We start from the raw sequence: 19005 nt of genomic DNA on the forward strand, positions 1-19005 counted from the left end.
GGCCATGGAGTGGTACGCCGCCAACAACGTGCAGGTGGTTCCCAAGGACAAGAACCCTCCCAACACGCCAGAGCTCCGCCCAATTGAGAAATACTGGGCTATTGTCAAGCGGAACCTAAAGAAGACCAAAAAAACTGCTAAGGACGAGCAGCAGTTCAAGGCAAACTGGCTTTCTGCGGCGAAGAAGGTGGACAAGGTGGCTGTACAAAATCTGATGGCAGGTGTCAAGCGTGAGGCCCGGCAATTCAGATTTGGAAAAGCGAAAGCCTAACTGGATATTTTTCATGAATTTTATACTAATTGAACTTGAAAAAGAAATTTAATTTGATTTTTTAAATAAACGATTTCACCGATTTACACGCGTTTTCCCTTGACCAAATTTTGACCGTATCACCCTTTATATCGACTCAGGGACCCTGAGCATTATTGCCAAAGACACCATGTGTCTATCTCGTCTCCTTCTGGGTGTTACAAACATACACTGGTAGAAAAAAGGCGGTACGTGGCCATTACCGTTTGGTATTAATTGATTGGTTCACGTTACCTACTAATTTAGATACCACTTTTTATCAAATCATTTACATCCGGTATTATTATGGTATTAACTATCTCATACCCGTAGCATATGATATGTCGCCGTTGCTAAAAACTAAGCTGTCGCCTTAGTAGTTTAGTTTGTTCACATAAAGTAAACAAACGCGTTAATTGCAATATTTCTTGGAAAACATGATGACTGAAAAAACTAAATTTGTGGAATAGCGAAGTATTCGTAAGTATAAAATGTTTTAGTATTATTAATGTTTACTAATTCGGAACCATTCTCTCATTAGATACGTAAGAGACATACAAAAGCTTTCCAAATCTCACAACAGACAGCTTGAGGCATACAGAGCCTGTGATGGGACATAAAATTCAAAGAATAATTTTGCATGAAAAAAGTAGTGAAGTGTATGTACAATGTATTTTATAAATATATTAAAGGAAAAGTCATTGTTACGTGTGTTTTATTGATCTAATATGTATTATAACAATAAATACCGGGTTTGTATTAAACCCAATACCGTTTTGGTATTATTTGGTAATACCACACTGTTTATACATCAATAACTTAATGGTATAAATATTAATACCGCTTAGGTATTATTTTTAATACCATTTTGGTATTTTCATAATACCGTATGGTACTTTCATGCTTTGTGTACCGCCTGTACCGTTCGGTATTGATATTGTACCATACGGGGTTGGCACAGTGTGGAGCATTCTGAATCACCTCAAAAGACAAAATACCGTCATTCAAAAGTTTTCCGACTTTTAGTCAAGTAAAAAAACTATGTAGCTATGAAATTAGAATGATCAAGACCGGTCGGTGAGAACCGTTTCGGTTTGCACCGATTGTCGGTTTTGTATAAAATCCCATTAGCGGTGGACCGATAGAACCTGTGTTTTTACAATCATAAAAACCGGTTTTCGGTTTTTTTTATTTTCAATGTAAACTGAAACCCGAATGCGCACTTCCAACTCGTTTCTGAACACTTCCAACATAATATTCGTCCAAGATGTCAAGTAAAATACGTTGGTTTTCTAAAGAAATCCCAGAGATATTTCAATGAAATATAAGCAAATCGTGCGAATATTTTGTCAACAAAATCATGATATTTCTTACGTTACTATTATTCGACTTTATTTGGTGTACCTATCTGTAGAAAATGATCTTTGTTTGTGAATATGTTCAAAACAATAAACTGATTCTTCGAAAGCCAAATGCAGTATGTACAAGAACATTTTTAGTTGTCGAGACTTTTCAACACCACCTTTAATATAAAAATATAAAAAAAATTCAACATTTTAATGTTTATCTACGGTATTGTTACCGCAATTACAGCGCAGGCATTTAATTTTTACATTAAAACTTTGAAGTATTTTTTCCTTCATTTAAATTAAACATTTTTGCTACTTTTGGAAAAAAAAACGGTTGGAGCGGTTATGCCGGTTATTTAATTTTTAAAACACTGCCAACGGGTTTTAAAAAATGGTCGGGTTTTTTTAGAACCGAGTAAAACCGACTTAAAAAAACGGGTTTTTGATCACTCTAAATGAAATGCGTTTGCTGTACTAATTCGATTTACAAGAAATCTTTGTGCTTAGGACGATATATATTTTTTGCTAAGTGTACATAGAGATCTAGAATAATGTTAACAGATCTTTGTGCACAACATCATCGAAATAATTGAAAATGTTTTGTATTTTGAAAAGTTAAGGTACTCCAATCTTTGGCATCAAAGAAGTACATTTCTTTTTGGAATAATTTTATTACTTTTTAAGATTTCCGTTTTTCGACCCTGCGGGTGCATATGGATTTTAATTGAAATCTGCACGATACTTTCCGAAAGTGCCCATTGATCGGCAGGCAACAATAACATACGCACAACACGAACGAACACAAGCTGCTGTACCAGGTCAATTTCGAATGAATGCCAACAGAATCATGATTGATGTGCAAATCACGCCAGCACCAGCAACACATTTATTTCAGATCTGAACAAATACCTGCGTGATATGTGTAACACTGGTGTTTAAACAGAAGCTTAATTTCATCAGGCAACAGTAGGAATTTAGCTATTAGTCTGTCAAATATGCTCGTCGCACGGTTGACTTGGCTGCTTTTCATCCTCTCGAATATTTCTCCTCTTCTCAGACAATGGTGTGCTTTGCTTGGTTGTCTTCTTTCATTTGCAAGTCCATTGACTGCTACCAATGTTGTCGTTTGTTTTATGGTTTGGTTTTTAATAGCTCCAAACCATAGTGTGCTAAGTCAAAAAAAAAATAGTTAGTTTTTCTGGATAGTCATTTTAAAATGGACAGAACTGGTGTGGATTTGAATTTGATATGTTCTGCTAATATCACGATTCATTATTCAACCGCCGAACTGAACGGACGTGTTTTCTAATAGCGAATTTCACGTGTGGTGGAAATAATAAACCACCATGCAGCGAAATTCAAAGTCATCCACTGGGTTGCTAACTTCAGGGCCCAGTGGACGGGTAACGACTGAAGTTATAAATTTGGGCAGCGACCAAGAGTCAGGCCCAATTAGTCGACCTGTAGACGGGTCGACTGGCGGTGACACTTTGGCAAGTCGAACCTTTTCTAAGGTGACGACATCAAAAGGAGGCAATCCCTCTCGAAAGAGATTCAAGGAACGAAGAAATGCTTTGTTTAACCTAAAGAAATTAGGATCAGTCGACCCAAACACGTTGTCGGCTAAGCAAAGCGATTCCTTAAAATGGGCTCAAGGAATTCTTGAAGCTGGAAAAAGGGAACGATTACCGGATGAGCTGCCATCCTCTAAACGGGATCAAAGATCGTTTGCCTCAGTTGCAAAAGACAGCCTTGTGATGGCTATTATTAATAAAGGAGCATTGGACGGTATGATTCCAAGGCAGAAATGGGGGGAAAATGAGAACGCGATGTCTGGTGTCTATTCAGAGGTGCGAAAAAAGTTTCCCGGACCAAGTCCTCGACGGCAAGATGCTGGATGGTATCAAGGACGATATAAGTTAATAGCTTTTGCAGACCAGAGGTCTATGGATTGCTTTAAAGCTGTATTGATGCTAATTGGTGAAGTTTGGGAAGGAGCCGCTTTGGAGTTAGTCGATAAAAAAAGACATAAACCTAGAGCACATGCATGGATACCGGTAAACCCTCCTGATCCTGAGTCAATACTAGAGAGACTAAAAGAATGTAACCCAGATCTTCCAACCGCCGATTGGAAGGTTGGTCGTTTGGATGAGGTGGATGGACCAAGACGACATGCGGTGTTTATATTAAACATAGAGTCGCTGCCACATCTAGCCCAGACCCAAGGACGCGTAAGTTATGGCTTTCATGATATCCATATGAAGGTATACAAAAGCGATCAGCCAAAGGATACCGAAACGGACAAGCCTCCGGTAGAGTCAGCAGTGAAAAAATCTCCTAGCGAAGCCGAAGGAGACATAAAACCTACAGACTATGGCGAAAATCATATGCGGGAAGTTTCTACAGGCTCAAGCCTCACCAAAGCTGAACCGCGGATTGTTGCGAGAGTCACCGAGATCTGTGAAGAGGAAGCCCTTGATGACTCAATTGAAGCGGCTGATGTGACGGTGGTTGAAAATTTGGATGGTTCTACGGTTCCTCCAGATAAATCTTCACCATTGTAAGCTTGTGCTGCCTTAAAAGTTCTCCTGATGAAAGGAGACATAGATATAGTTCTTATTCAAGAACCATACATATATAAAAACAAGATCTGTGAATTAAGCACTCCGGGTTTCAAACATTTGCATAATACCGGTAACGATATAAATCGAGCATGTATAATTGCTAAAAACGAACTAAACTTGTTTCTGCTTCCTTCAATGTGCAATACAGACACTGTCGTTGCAAGTTTAGAAATAGCCAAATGCAAATATTGGGTATCTTTGGTCTACATGGGACATGACAGGGAGATGCCTCCATATGCCGTTAAGACCTTAGTGGAGGAGTCACTGAAAACAAAGACGAAACTCATTATGGGATGCGATGCGAATGCACATCATAGTATATGGGGAAGTAGTGATACTAATGCAAGGGGAGAGTCGCTAATAGAGTTTATTTTGCGTACTAACCTGGTAGTTTGCAATAAGGGAGATGCACCAACCTTCGTCACCAGGAACAGACAAGAGGTTTTGGACGTAACGTTGACCTCTCCGGAACTGAATGATAAGATATCTGAGTGTCAAGTTTTGAGGGAACATAGCTTCTCAGATCATCGCTACATCAGTTTCAGATTGGCTGTTCGTACTTCAAAGACCATATTTCCGCCAAATGTTAGGAAAGCTGATTGGAATAGGTATAGGGAATCGTTCAATTCGATGATACCGGAAATGCCGGAGACAAATATGAGCACTGTGCAAGATATCGAACACGCAGTGGAGCGGATTACTAAGGCCTTCAACATTTCACTGAAATCTGCTTGCCCTAGAGGAAAGCCAAGGGGAAAAAATCGGCCGCCATGGTGGACTACGGAGTTAAGTAATATGAGGAAATCCTGCAGGAAGCTCTTTAACAAAGCAAAGTCCACAAGAGCTCCGGAGGATTGGGACACTTACAAGATGAATCTGAGAGAATATAAACGAGAACTGAGAAGGTCTCAACAAAACTCTTGGGATGATTACTGTAGCAGTATTGAGAATACGTCAGAGGCTTCCAGACTACGGAAGGTACTAGCATCCACTAACACCGCTCCAGGTTTCATTAAAACATCGGAGGGAAATTGGACAACGTCCAGTGAGGAGACGTTGGAGGTACTTTTGGACACACACTTCCCTGGAAATCAGACGGTTGAACCATGTTCCGGCGGTGTAACAGAGGCTCAGCGATCATTTCCTATCGAGGAAATTGTGTCGGAATCTAGAATAAAATGGGCTTTAAATAGCTTTGGACCATTCAAATCCCCCGGACCTGATGGAATTACTCCGGCGGAGTTCCAGGCAGTGGCTGAAAGAATTATTCCCTGGTTGACGGTGATATATAAACGATGTGTAAACTTAGCATATATTCCAGAAAAGTGGAGGGAAACAAAAGTCGTCTTCATACCTAAAGCAGGAAAAGCCTCTCGAGTGCGAAGGATTTCCGACCAATCAGCTTATCCTCATACCTACTTAAGACCCTGGAGAGGATGAAAGACATGTATCTTAGAACTAGGGTGGATTCAAGTTTGCTCTCGAAACGACAGCATGCATACTCGAAGGGCAGGTCTACTGAGACCGCATTGCATGAACTAGTCAGCTTTACTGAAAGCTCACTATCTGTCAAAGAATACACAATCGTGGTGTTTCTAGACATCGAAGGGGCGTTCAATAATGTCCATCCGAGCTCGATATTAAATGGACTGACAACTCTGAATGTTGATCCAGGTATACTGAGGCTGTTAGACGAACTTCTAATAAAGAGACGTATTTCAGCCACACTAGGGCAAGCAAACATACAAAGGTATGTGAACAGAGGCACTCCCCAAGGAGGAGTTCTACCACCTCTTCTTTGGAATGTTGCTATAAACAACCTTCTGGTTTCCCTAGAAAAAGAAAGGATAAAAGTGGTGGCATACGCAGATGATGTGGCGCTAGCAGTCAGGGGAAAATTCCCATCCACAATCAGAGATATTATACAGAGAGCTCTCCGGATGATTGAAAAATGGGCGAAAACTAATGGTCTTGGTGTAAATCCAGCAAAGACAGAACTAGTCATGTACTGCAAAGGTCGCAAAACTCCCACGGTTAGGCCCATTTCCTTAGGGGGTACTGAAATTCCCTTTGGTGAGTGTGCAAAATACCTTGGCGTTATTTTGGACAGGAAGCTGCATTTTAGGCTTAATATTGAAGAGAGGGCGAGAAAAGCCACGGTAGCTTTGTACTCGTGCAAAAAGGCAATAGGGAAAAAGTGGGGACTAAGACCAAAAATTGTGCATTGGCTATACACGGCAGTGGTTAGACCTATAATGCTATATGGTGTTGTAGTCTGGTGGCCGGCACTTCAGAAACCGACTTGTTTAGATAAAGTTCAGCGTATGGCGAGCTTATGTATCTCAGGCGCATTTAGTAAGACAGGAACAGACTCCCTTAATGTCATGCTACATCTATTGCCTTTAGACATTTTGGCCAAACAGTCAGCTGCAACAACGGCTGTGCGGTTGCGCGAGCTATCGCTGTGGTCGGAAAAAATGTACGGTCATAGTTCGGTCCTCAAAATAATGCCAGATGTGCCTTAAGTAGAGGATTATACCCTGGAAAAACCACTTTTCGACAAAAAGTTTGAAACTCTAATTCCCAACAGTGAGGCGTGGTGTACACAGACCCCTGGGAATAAAAGATATATAGATTTCTATACTGATGGCTCCAAATTGAATGGACAAGTGGGGTTCGGAGTATATTCTAAAGATCTGGAAATTCGAATAGCGAAAAGAATACCTAATCACTGTAGTGTTTTTCAGGCTGAAATATTCACCACCTCTCTTATTGGTGGTGAATTGGCTGAGAAGTAATTTTCCAACAAATATTGGCATTAATGTATACTCAGACAGTCAACCTGCAATAAAATCCTTGGACTCTGTGTTCCTTAACTCGAAAACGGCCATAGACAGCCGCAAATCTCTCAATGAGATGGCTGAGCAGTACAATATTCACTTAATATGGGTGCCTGGCCATAGGAACATACCGGGGAACTGCGAAGCAGATGTGTTAGCAAGGCTAGGAACTATGTAAGGTAGGTCCAGGGGAACTAGAATCTAGGTCCAGGGGAACTAGAATCTGTTGGTATGCCTCTGGCCACCTGCAAGCTCTTACTGCATGAGAAGGCTGTTATGATGGCCACTATTCGATGGGAAAATTGCAAGGGTTGTAACGACACCAAGCAAATATGGCCCCATTTAAACTCAAGGCGTCGGATAGCACTCCTGATATCTGCTATAACGGGTCGCTGCCTGATAGGCGAATTTGCAAAAACTATAGGTGCGAAGTATAATGACTATTGTATAAGCTGTCATGATGTGGAGGAAAAGGAATCAATTAAACACCTCTTGTGTGAGTGTCCTGCTTTTTGTGTAAGGCGTAAGCGAATTTTAGGAGCATATAGCTTTAGATTACTGTCTGACCTGGAAAACGTTAACTTAAGCAGTTTTTTAATGTTTTTGGAGCAATCTGGTTGGTTCCACAAAAGTAAATAATAGAGAAGGTTCAGTGGTTAAGACTAGAAGTGCCCATATGTAATAGGTACTTTTAGTTAAATGTGGTATCACAATGGACTGAATAGTCTAAGTGAGTTTTCTAAAGAAATCCCAGAGATATTTCAATGAAATATAAGCAAATCTTGCTTGTTGAATTAGGAGCGTATATTTTGGCAACAAATCTATGATATTTCTTGATAAACAATTTTTTGATAAATAATTTACATGTCATGATTAAAAATAAGAATCATTTTTATTGTAGATCTACTCCTGATGAAGCAATTCCACGTAATTGTGAAATATTGAAGAACAAAGAAACCAATACATAAAAAAACCATCTCAAGCTTAAATAATTTTTTTCGTTTTTAAAAATCCAACATTTTAATGTCTATCTACGGTATTGTTCCGCAACTACAGTCAAGGAATTTTATTTTTACATTAAAACATTGAACACCCAGAAAAAAGTGACCCCTTCTTTAAGTTAAAATGAACTCATTGTGAAGAAAGTTGAAATTCGTATAGCGCCAAAGACATTTTTATTTGTTTGAACGATGTGATTTTCGTAGAAATTAGGAATAATGCATTCCATATATTAGTTAACATTTTCCTATATTTATATACCACTATACTACAGAATGAAAAAATTTAACTAATTTGAATTCATATATGGAATGATTTTATTGAAATTTTTTCATTCATTTCGACAAATCTTACACATTTGTGGTAAAACTTTTACTTCATAATTAGAACTGCTTACCTTCGTTTTTAAATACAATTTTATTTATTTCTATAAGCAATTTTATCTTCAATAAAAGACATGTTTTATTAATATATTGAATATATTTATTAAGAATCAACAGAATCGACTCTCTTTGAAATATTAGTTTATTATTCCACTATTTCCAATTTCCGTGTGATATTATCAACTGTAAAACGCACTTTTTCTTCTTCTTGTACTTTTCACTTTTAATAAGTTGCTGCCTAACGATTTTGTCCTCCTTTTACAATTTCAATACCTACAAATATAAAAAATCATAAAACATTTTTGTTGCAAAAGGTTAGCGTCACTGAATATTACCTGATAATTGAAGATCCCAAAATGAAGACAAATGAAAGGGTTGTTATTCTGCTGGTGATTTCTTTCTTTATACACTATCACGAACATTGATAGATTTATTTAAAAAAACGAAAATTTTTCTCACTAATTTAAAATAACAAATATTTTATATATTTTATTTGTTATTTATTATATTATTTTACCATATTATTTTTTAACAATCTCTCCGTATACCAAAACAACGCGATTCCAACTAAAAAAACAACCGACGCGCAAACATATCGATTACACCCACGCGCAAACACATCGATTACGATGACAGGTATCGATTACAGGTAGACAATAGAAATTTAGGAAAATTTCCTATATTCTAACAAGTGTGTTTCCTTAAGTTTTGAAAGGATTGCATACTTCTTAGTACGAATGAACTAAAATATTTTTCTATGCCAAGTGTTGTTCGTATGTATGAAAAACTTTCTATTATAAAGGAAGTCGCAATTATCATTTTATAAGAAATTTTACTAATTTTGAAGAAACTTGGTTTTAGTTCGGTTTTTGTTTATTTTTACGAATGCTTTGTTATCGGTGAATAAAATTTTCTTTTTCAGTAGTAAATTCTTATACCCAGCGAAGAAAATAGTATGAGTAAAATTCCATGCCTTATTCTAGTTAATGAACTATTCCTAACTGCTTACAGTTTAGGATTTTTTTACTGAAACGAGTAAATTTTATTATTTTTCACAAAAATTTACCTTAATGGAAATAAAATGGATAAACTATATTGATGAAAATTTTTTCCTTTAGTTTCGAAGGCACTTTTTTCTGGGTGAAGTATTTTTCCTTCATTTATATTAAATTAAGCGTTTGTGCTCCTTTTGAAAAAAAACACAGTTGGACCGGTTATTTAATTTTTAAATACCGCCCACCGGTTTTAAAAAAATGGTACGGTTTTTTAGAACCGACTTTCAAAAAAACCGGGTTTTTGATCACTTTAACCACGTCTCACTGTTGGGAATTAAAGTTCCAATTTTTTGTCGAAAAGTGGTTTCGGTACGTTTGGCACATCTGGCATTATTTTGAGGACCCAACCGTGATCGTACCTTTTTTCTGACCACAGCGATTGCTCGCACAACCGCACAGCCTTTTTTGCAACTGACTGTTTGGCCAAAATGTCTAAAGGCAATAGATGCAGCATGACATTGAGGGAATCTGTTCCAGTCTTACTGAATGCACCTGATATACACAAGCACGCCATACGCTGAACTTTTTCTAAACTTGTCGGCTGCTGAAGTGCCGGCCATCAGACCACAACACCATATAGCATAATAGGTCTAACCACTGCAGTGTACAGCCAATGTACAATTTTCGGTTTAATCCCTCTTTTGCCTTTTTGCACGCTAAGCTATCGTGACTTTTCTCGCCCTTTCTTCAATATTAAGCTTAAAGTTCAACTTCCTGTCCTAAATAACCCCAAAGTATTTTGCACACTGACCAAAGGGAATTTCAATACCTCCTAAGGAGATGGATCTAACCGAAGAAAATGGACTTCGACCAAAGTCATATCTTTATACCCACCACCATAGAATGGTGATGGGGGTATAATAAGTTTGTCATTCCGTTTGTAACACGTCGAAATATCGATTTCCGACTATAAAAAGTGTATATATTCTTGATCAGGGAGAAATTCTAAGAAGATATAACCATGTCCGTCTGTTTGTCGGCAATTTGGCACAGATTCGTTTTTTGTTGGCAGGCTGGTCAAGTTCGAAAATGGGCTATATGTGTCCTCATTTTGATATAGCCCTTACAAAAACCGACCATCCGATTTCGGATCTTTGGCTTCTAGAAACCGAATTTTCTATCCGATTTGCCTAAAATTGGAAATCTGGAGGTCCACCATGTGCCGAAAATGGTGCCTATCGGTCCATATTTTGGTATAGCCTCCATAGACCGATCTCCCGATTTTGCTTCCTGTGCTTCTAGAAACCATAGTTTCTATCCGATTTCCCTGAAATTGGGAATTGAGAGGCATTTTAGGTGCCCATCGGTCCATGTTTGGTATGATCTCAATATAGACCAATCTCCTGATTGTACTTCTTGGGCTTCTAGAAACCATTGTTTCTATCCGATTTCCCTGAAATTGGAAATCTAGAGGTATGTTAGGACAACAAATATGTGTGCCGAAAACGGTGCATATCTGTCTCTCGTCTCTCCGGTCTCTCGTTTTTACTTCTTAAGCTTCTGGAAACTGTATTTGTTTTCCTGAAAATTGAAATCTAGAGGTTTGTTAGGACCATAACTATGTTTTTAGAAAATTGTGTCCATCGGTCCATGTTTTGGTATAGCCCCCATAATACCGTTCTCCCGAGTTGACTTCTTGGGCTTCTGGAAACCGTTGTTTTTATCCAATTTGCCTAAAATTTAAAATCTAGAAGTTTTTTAGGGCCATAAATATGTGTTCTGAATATATTGTGTATCGCTATAGACTTTGATATATCTCCCTTATAAGCCCGCCCTCCGATTTGGGGTCTAGATTCTGTAGGGTTTTCAGAACCACAATTAGGTGTGCTGAATGTGGTGTGTATCGGTGCATGTTTTTGGCATAGCGCCCTTATAGACTGATCTCCCGATTTAACTCTTTGGGTTTATACACTGAAAAAACAGTTAACCCTCTTCCATTGCAAAATGAACTAAACTGTAGTAATATTGACCATGATTTAGCCCTTAAGATTTTTTCAACTTGTCTAGTTTATAATTCTCTTAAATTTTAGTTCATCTATAACAATGTATTTTAGTTCATTTTTACAACACCATAAGATTTATATACCCCTATCAAGTAAAAAAGTCAGTATTATTTTGGTTTATTTGCTTATTTTTTGCGAAACCCGATAATAAAAATTGGTTAACAGTCTCTTTAAAATGTCGACGACTAAACTATTTTGAAATCATTCATTCCACAGTACAGAGAAATTAAATAATTAAAGGAACAACCAATCGTTTTACTATTATGAAAATTTTCATACATTAAAATTAAACTTTCTTCAAGCAAAAGTACTTTATTATAAAAACTTATGATGAAAGTTCTTAATACAATGTTTTTTGTGAATAAAAATTATGACCACGTGGAACAGAGAGTACACCCTCAAAAAAAATCGCTTCTGTAACATATACTCCCAAACATATTTTGCTTCAAGCATATACATTTTTGGGTATTGCCCAAACATTTATATGTTTGATTTCTTCCAATATATAATATGTTTGAAAGCATAATGGTCTAAACAATATAATATGTTTGGGTAGTCGAAGTTCCAAACATTTTGTATTTTTCCATCCAAATTCAATAATGTTGTCTTCCAAAAAACTATATGTTATTATGTGAACATATAATATGTTTGGAGGCATTTTGGACCCAAAAATATTATATGCTGAGAAGAATTTTCTCCCAAAGAATATTGTGCTCAAAATTTTTTTTCTGCCTAATTGTATATTGCCTCACATTTTTTTCACTTCCATGAGTTTTTTTAGTTCTTAGCACCTTTTTCTGTAATACAAACATTGTAGAAGAAATTATTAAATTTTATAATTTTTTTTTTTCAATTTTACCTTTTGCCGGACGGGGATTCGAACAGCGGACCACACAGTTTGTAAGCCAGCACACTAACCACTGGGCTACGTAGGTTTTAGGTTAGGTTTAGTTATATTTATATAGCATAGCTTGTGGCGCCCACGAGCCGATGCGAACATAACATTGTTTAACAACATAACATAACCAACACCATTTTTTTTTAATATATTTTTTAACATATATTCCAGATTCGTTCGAAAGTTCCCGAAAATGTGTTCAGCATTACATACTATTATATTAAATTTTTACTACGAAATTGTAAAGTGTGTTTTATAAAAGACTTAGAGTCAGAAAAGAAAAATGCTTGATATAAACGAAATAGACTGAGTTCAAATCAAATATTATTTTTTTATTGCAAAAATAAAAATTGTGTAACAAATAAAGGTTTTTGTATACAAGTTTAAAATTTTCGAAGCAATTCAAAAACTCTTACAAACGAAGAACGTGAATTCGAGTATATAAAAATATTTTTCCATCGAATCCTAAGGTTAACGATAACCATTCAAAAGCACATTATATTTAAATTCTAAACAGTAATTTTACAACAGCACATAAATTTATTTTGGTGTGAACAATTGGTTGCTAGCATGTAACACCATTAATTTAGAAATACAAATAAATATGAATTTTTATTAAAGGCCGGTCTGCACCTCTAGCGAAATTTTCGGTAGCAAAAATTTATTTAAGTCTACAACAAAAATACAGGGCTGTGTACACAAATTTTAAACTAGCTAATCGCTTTTAAAAATTGTTAATATATGTTTCAAATATTCCTCAAATAAATTGTTCATTATTTACAGACCTTTTAAAACTTTTACGCACACAATGATTGTAATAAATTAAATGTTTGCTGCCAAAATATGCTTTTGACAACCCTGTTATTTTCATTAGAGGTGCGTACCAGCTTACGAAATTGAACGCTACCGAAAATTTCGTTAGCATAAATAGCAATGCATTTCTTATGGGAATGAAATTTTTCGCTAGAGGTGCATACCGGCCTTAACGAATAATTTTGTACTTAATTTAATTCTTAAGGCCGGTATAAATTGGTATTATCGCGTTAAAATGGCCATGTTTACCCTTTTTCTATTCTTTAATTATTTCTTTTAAAGAAAATAAACTTATTCAATTATTGCTTTGGATCTTTCCCCACCATAATACAATTTACCGGAAAAAGTTGTACTGTTATTCTTGTAAAATAATTTCTCATTTTAGCGGCAAAACTCGCACTCAATGCCCGCTTTTATTTTCGAAAAAATCCGTCAACTCCTCTTGGACTACTCATTAATAAAGAGGAACTAATCTTTGTTTTTATAGATCTTACTGTTTAATTTCTCACTGTTTCGCCCTGTTTTCATTTTACTTTCACAACTCTAAAAAGAGTGCACTGAAAAAATATTGTCGTGAGGCCAAAGAGTTCATGTCCTTAAAATAAGAATACAACTTTTGCTTAGCTTAGAAGACGCATTTCTCTAATATAAAGTTTTTTCCATGTTCAAAGGTCGATACTTTCAATGAAGTCGTGTTGTCGTTATAATTAAGTGATTTGACTTAAAAATGGGTATCATAACATGAAAGAACAAATTTTGGGACTAAGGTCAACTTGACTTTAATAACTCAGAAAAATTCTTTAAAATTAATGAAACTGTCTTTAAATTTGTTGCATTTTTGCATCATTAAAAAATAGGATGTGTTTTTCAATACTTTATTTTAAAGACATTTTTTACTTGAAACATAGCATAATTTCTACTGGAAGTCTTGTTTTTAACGGACATTTTATAGCATATGAAAAAAAGCTGAAAAAGCGAAAAATTGAAATGTGCTTCGTAGAGTCAAGTACACAAAACCCCATTTAAAAGAGAATTGTGTCTTAAAAGCATCCTTACTTGTATTCTCCGCTTCTTTGGTTCGGAATCAATACAAAAATTGTTAAAGTGGAGACACAATCTTTGGAACCGGACACGCTTTTTGTTCAGTGTATAGTGCCCTTTCGTTAATTTTTATGAAGATCCCTTTAATTACCTTTGTTTAAATATTTTGACTTACTCGTCCTACGTTCCGATTTGTTTTGACGAAACAAAAAAATTGTGCCCGTAATACGAAAATGATAAACAAAACTCATGCTCTTTTTATACCCTCCACCATAGGATGGGGGTATATTAACTTTGTCATTCCGTTTGTAACACATCGAAATATTGCTCTAAGACCCCATAAAGTATATATATTCTGGTTCGTGGTGAAATTCTGAGTCGATCTGAGCATGTCCGTCCGTCTGTTGAAATCACGCCGACTTCCGAACGAAACAAGCTATCGACTTGAAACTTGGCACAAGTAGTTGTTATTGATGTAGGTCGGATGGTATTGAAAATGGGCCATATCGGTCCACTTTTACGAATAGGCCCCATATAAACGGACCCCCCAATTTGGCTTTCAGACCCTCTAAGAGAAGCAAATTTCATCCGATCCGGCTGAAATTTGGTATGTGGTGTTAACATATGGCCTCAAACAACCATGCAAAAATTGGTCCACATTGGTCCATAATTATATATAGCCCCCATATAAACCGATCCCCCGATTTGGCTTTCGGAGCCTCTAAGAGAAACAAATTTTATTCGATCCGGCTGAAATTTGGTACATGGTGTTGGTATATGGTCTCTAACAGCCATGCAAAAATTGGTCCATAACGGTCCATAATTATATATGGCCCCCATATAAACCGATCCCCAGATTTGACTTACGGAGCCTCTAAGAGAAGCAAATTTCATCCGATCCGGCTGAAATTTGGTACATGGTATTAGTCTATGGTCTTTACCATGCAAAAATTGGTCCACATCGGTCCATAATTACATATAGCCCCCATATAAACCGATCCACAGATTTGACCTCCGGAGCCCCTTGGAAGAGCAAAATTCATCCGATTCGGTTGAAATTTGGTACGTGAATTTAGTACATGATATTTAACAACCATGTCAAACGTGGTCCATATCAGTCCATAATCATATATAGCCCCCATATAAACCGATCCCGAGATTTGGTTTTGGAGCCACTTGGAGGAGCAAATTTCATCTGAGTCAGTTGAAATTTGGTACATTGTGCTAGTATATGGCCGTTAACAACCATGCCTACACTGAAAATAATATTGTCGTGAGGTCAAAGATTTCATGTCTTTAAAACAAGAATGCAAATTTTGCTTAGCATAGAAGACGCATTTCTCTAGTATAAAGTATTTTTCCTTGAGCACAGGTCGACAAACTTTTCAATGAAGTCGTATTGTCCTTATAATGAAGTGATTTGATTTAAAAATGGATATCATAATATGAAAGACAAAATGTTTGGGCTAAGGTCAACTTGACTTTAATAATAAAAAAAAAAAATCTTTAAATTTAATGAAATTGTCTTTAAATTTGTTGTCTTTTTGCAACTTGACTACAAAGCAAAAAATCGTTCAAATATAGGATATGTTTTTCAACACTTTATTTTAAAGACGTTTTTTACTTGAAACACAGCATAATTTCTACTAGAAGTCGAGTCTTAATTTGGAAAATAAAGTCATCGTTAACTTGTTTTTAAAGGACTTTGATAGCATATGAAGAAAAAAAGCTGAAAAAGCGAAAAATTAAAATTTGCTTCCTAGAAGCAAGTACACAAAACCTGATTTTAAAAGAGAATTGTGTCTTAAAAGTATCCTTACTTGTATTCTCCGCTTCTTTGGCTCGGAATCAATACCATTTTTTTTAAAGTAAAGATAAAATCTTTGGAACCGGGTATGCTTTTTTTCAGTGTAACTAGGTCCATATCGGTCTATAGTTATATATAGCCTTCAGATAAATAGATCCCCAATCACACAAAAATTGGTCTATATCAAGTTCATAATTGTATATAGCCCACATATAAGCGACCCCATATTTCAATTCTGGCTCTCTACGTACCGTGCAAATGTCCATATCGATTCGTAATTATTTGTAGACTTACACCCAGAAAAAAGTGCCTTCGAAACTAAAGGAAAAAATTTTCATCAATATAGTTTATCCATTTTATTTCCATTAAGGTAAATTTTTGTGAAAAATAATAAAATTTACTCGTTTCAGTAAAAAAATCCTAAACTGTAAGCAGTTAGGAATAGTTCATTAACTAGAATAAGGCATGGAATTTTACTCATACTATTTTCTTCGCTGGGTATAAGAATGTACTACTGAAAAAGAAAATTTTATTCACCGATAACAAAGCATTCGTAAAAATAAACAAAAACCGAACTAAAACCAAGTTTCTTCAAAATTAGTAAAATTTCTTATAGAAAGTAATAGAAAGTTTTTCATACATACGAACAACACTTGGCATAGAAAAATATTTTAGTTCATTCGTACTAAGAAGTATGCAATCCTTTCAAAACTTAAGGAAACACACTTGTTAGAATATAGGAAATTTTCCTAAATTTCTATTGTCTACCTGTAATCGATACCTGTCATCGTAATCGATGTGTTTGCGCGTGGGTGTAATCGATATATTTGCGCGTCGGTTGTTTTTTTAGTTGGAATCGCGTTGTTTTGGTATACGGAGAGATTGTTAAAAAATAATATGGCAAAATAATATAATAAATAACAAATAAAATATATAAAATATTTGTTATTTTAAATTAGTGAGAAAAATGTTCGTTTTTTAAATAAATCTATCAATGTTCGTGATAGTGTATAAAGAAAGAAAACACCAGCAGAATAACAACCCTTTCATTTGTCTTCATTTTGGAATCTTCAATTATCAGGTAATATTCAGTGACGCTAACCTTTTGCGACAAAAATGTTTTATGATTTTTTATATTTGTAGGTATTGAAATTGTAAAAGGAGGACAAAATCGTTAGGCAGCAACTTATTAAAAGTGAAAAGTACAAGAAGAAGAGAAAGTGCGTTTTACAGTTAATAATATCACACGGAAATTGGAAATAGTGGAATAATAAACTAATATTTCAAAGAGATTCGATGCTGTTGATTCTTAATAAATATATTCAATATATTAATAAAACATGTCTTTTATTGAAGATAAAATTGCTTACAGAAATAAATAAAATTGTATTTAAAAACGAAGGTAAGCAGTTCTAATTATGAAGTAAAAGTTTTACCACAAATGTGTAAGATTTGTCGAAATGAATGAAAAAATTTCAATAAAATCATTCCATATATGAATTCAAATTAGTTAAATTTTTTCATTCTGTAGTATAGTGGTATATAAATATAGGAAAATGTTAACTAATATATGGAATGCATTATTCCTAATTTCTACGAAAATCACATCGTTCAAACAAATAAAAATGTCTTTGGCGCTATACGAAGTTCAACTTTCTTCACAATGAGTTCATTTTAACTTAAAGAAGGGGTCACTTTTTTCTGGGTGTACCTATACATACCTAATATATACCACGTATGGACTAACTCACAATTTAGAAAACGATGTTAAGAAGTTTTAAGATACCACAACCCAATTAATTCGATTGTGGATGACAGTCTTTCGTAGAAGTTTCTACGCAATCCATGGTGGAGGGTACATAAGATTCGGCCTGGCCGAACTTACGGCCGTATATACTTGTTTGCAAATATATTTTATCTTGATCCGAATGAATTTTCTCTCCGAATACTCATTTTAATATTTTAATTAAGCATATACAATTTTTGGCGAAGTCTTATATCACAACATATATATGTTTACTCATAATATGTAAATTTATACTTGTTTATATTCAAACGTAGTATTTTTCCTATATTTAATGAAATCTTCTTTGTGTATATATATTTGTAATGCGCCAATTGGCTACTGTCATTATTTTACTTCCAGCATACACTTTGTCTCTCTTTGTAAACACATATATGTTTATGGGCTATTTCTAAATTAATATATGTTTGAATCCAAGCATATTATATTTACAAACATTTTATGTCCCAAACATAATATGTTCTAACATATTATCATATATGTCCCAAACATATTATGCTAGTTTATGAACATTATATGTTTGCACTCAAAAATATTGTGTTTAAAAATTTGAGTTCCAAACATATAATGTTTATACCCAAACATATGAAAAACAGTCTTTTTCGTCCGTGTAGTTCATTTTAACTCGCTGTTTGGACATTTTGACTTATCCTTTTTTTATTCATCGTAGGTAATTTTTCACATATCTTGCTGGAAAAAAATGGAAGCAATAATGAAAATTGTTAAAAATTCACACCATGTAATGAAATATAATTTTTTAAATCTTTATTTTAGCTTGTAACTATCCATATTTGGGGGCATTGGGGACAAAACGTATCTCATAAAATTTGTACCTGAAACAATTAGAGAAATAATGAAGTATTCTATATAAACTCATAAAACTGTGTTGTTATCGATGTGAAGGACATAAAAATAAATATTCTAGTTGAAAGAAATCCAAAGTTTTAATATTAAACTTACCAATTCTCTATTAAATTGTACGCTGAGGGGAAATATAAAAAAGTTGTCCAAATTTATTTGAGTTACCCTGAAATTAAATATTTATTTTTTACAATAAATAATATTATTAAATAGGTTTCCAAAAAATCTAATGAAAAAAT

General features: G+C 35.1%; 1 long non-coding RNA gene across 1 annotated transcript; it reads left to right on the forward strand.

The window, feature by feature from the left end:
• Nucleotides 1-17050: 17050 nt before the first annotated feature.
• LOC142233620 (uncharacterized) lies at nt 17051-17440 on the forward strand. The gene is made up of 2 exons (XR_012721454.1): nt 17051-17182; nt 17245-17440. It is a non-coding gene; the product is annotated as an uncharacterized LOC142233620 (long non-coding RNA).
• Nucleotides 17441-19005: the final 1565 nt, after the last annotated feature.

This window comes from Haematobia irritans, chromosome 4 (assembly GCF_050003625.1).
Source record: "Haematobia irritans isolate KBUSLIRL chromosome 4, ASM5000362v1, whole genome shotgun sequence".
Taxonomy (NCBI): Eukaryota; Metazoa; Arthropoda; class Insecta; order Diptera; family Muscidae; genus Haematobia; species Haematobia irritans.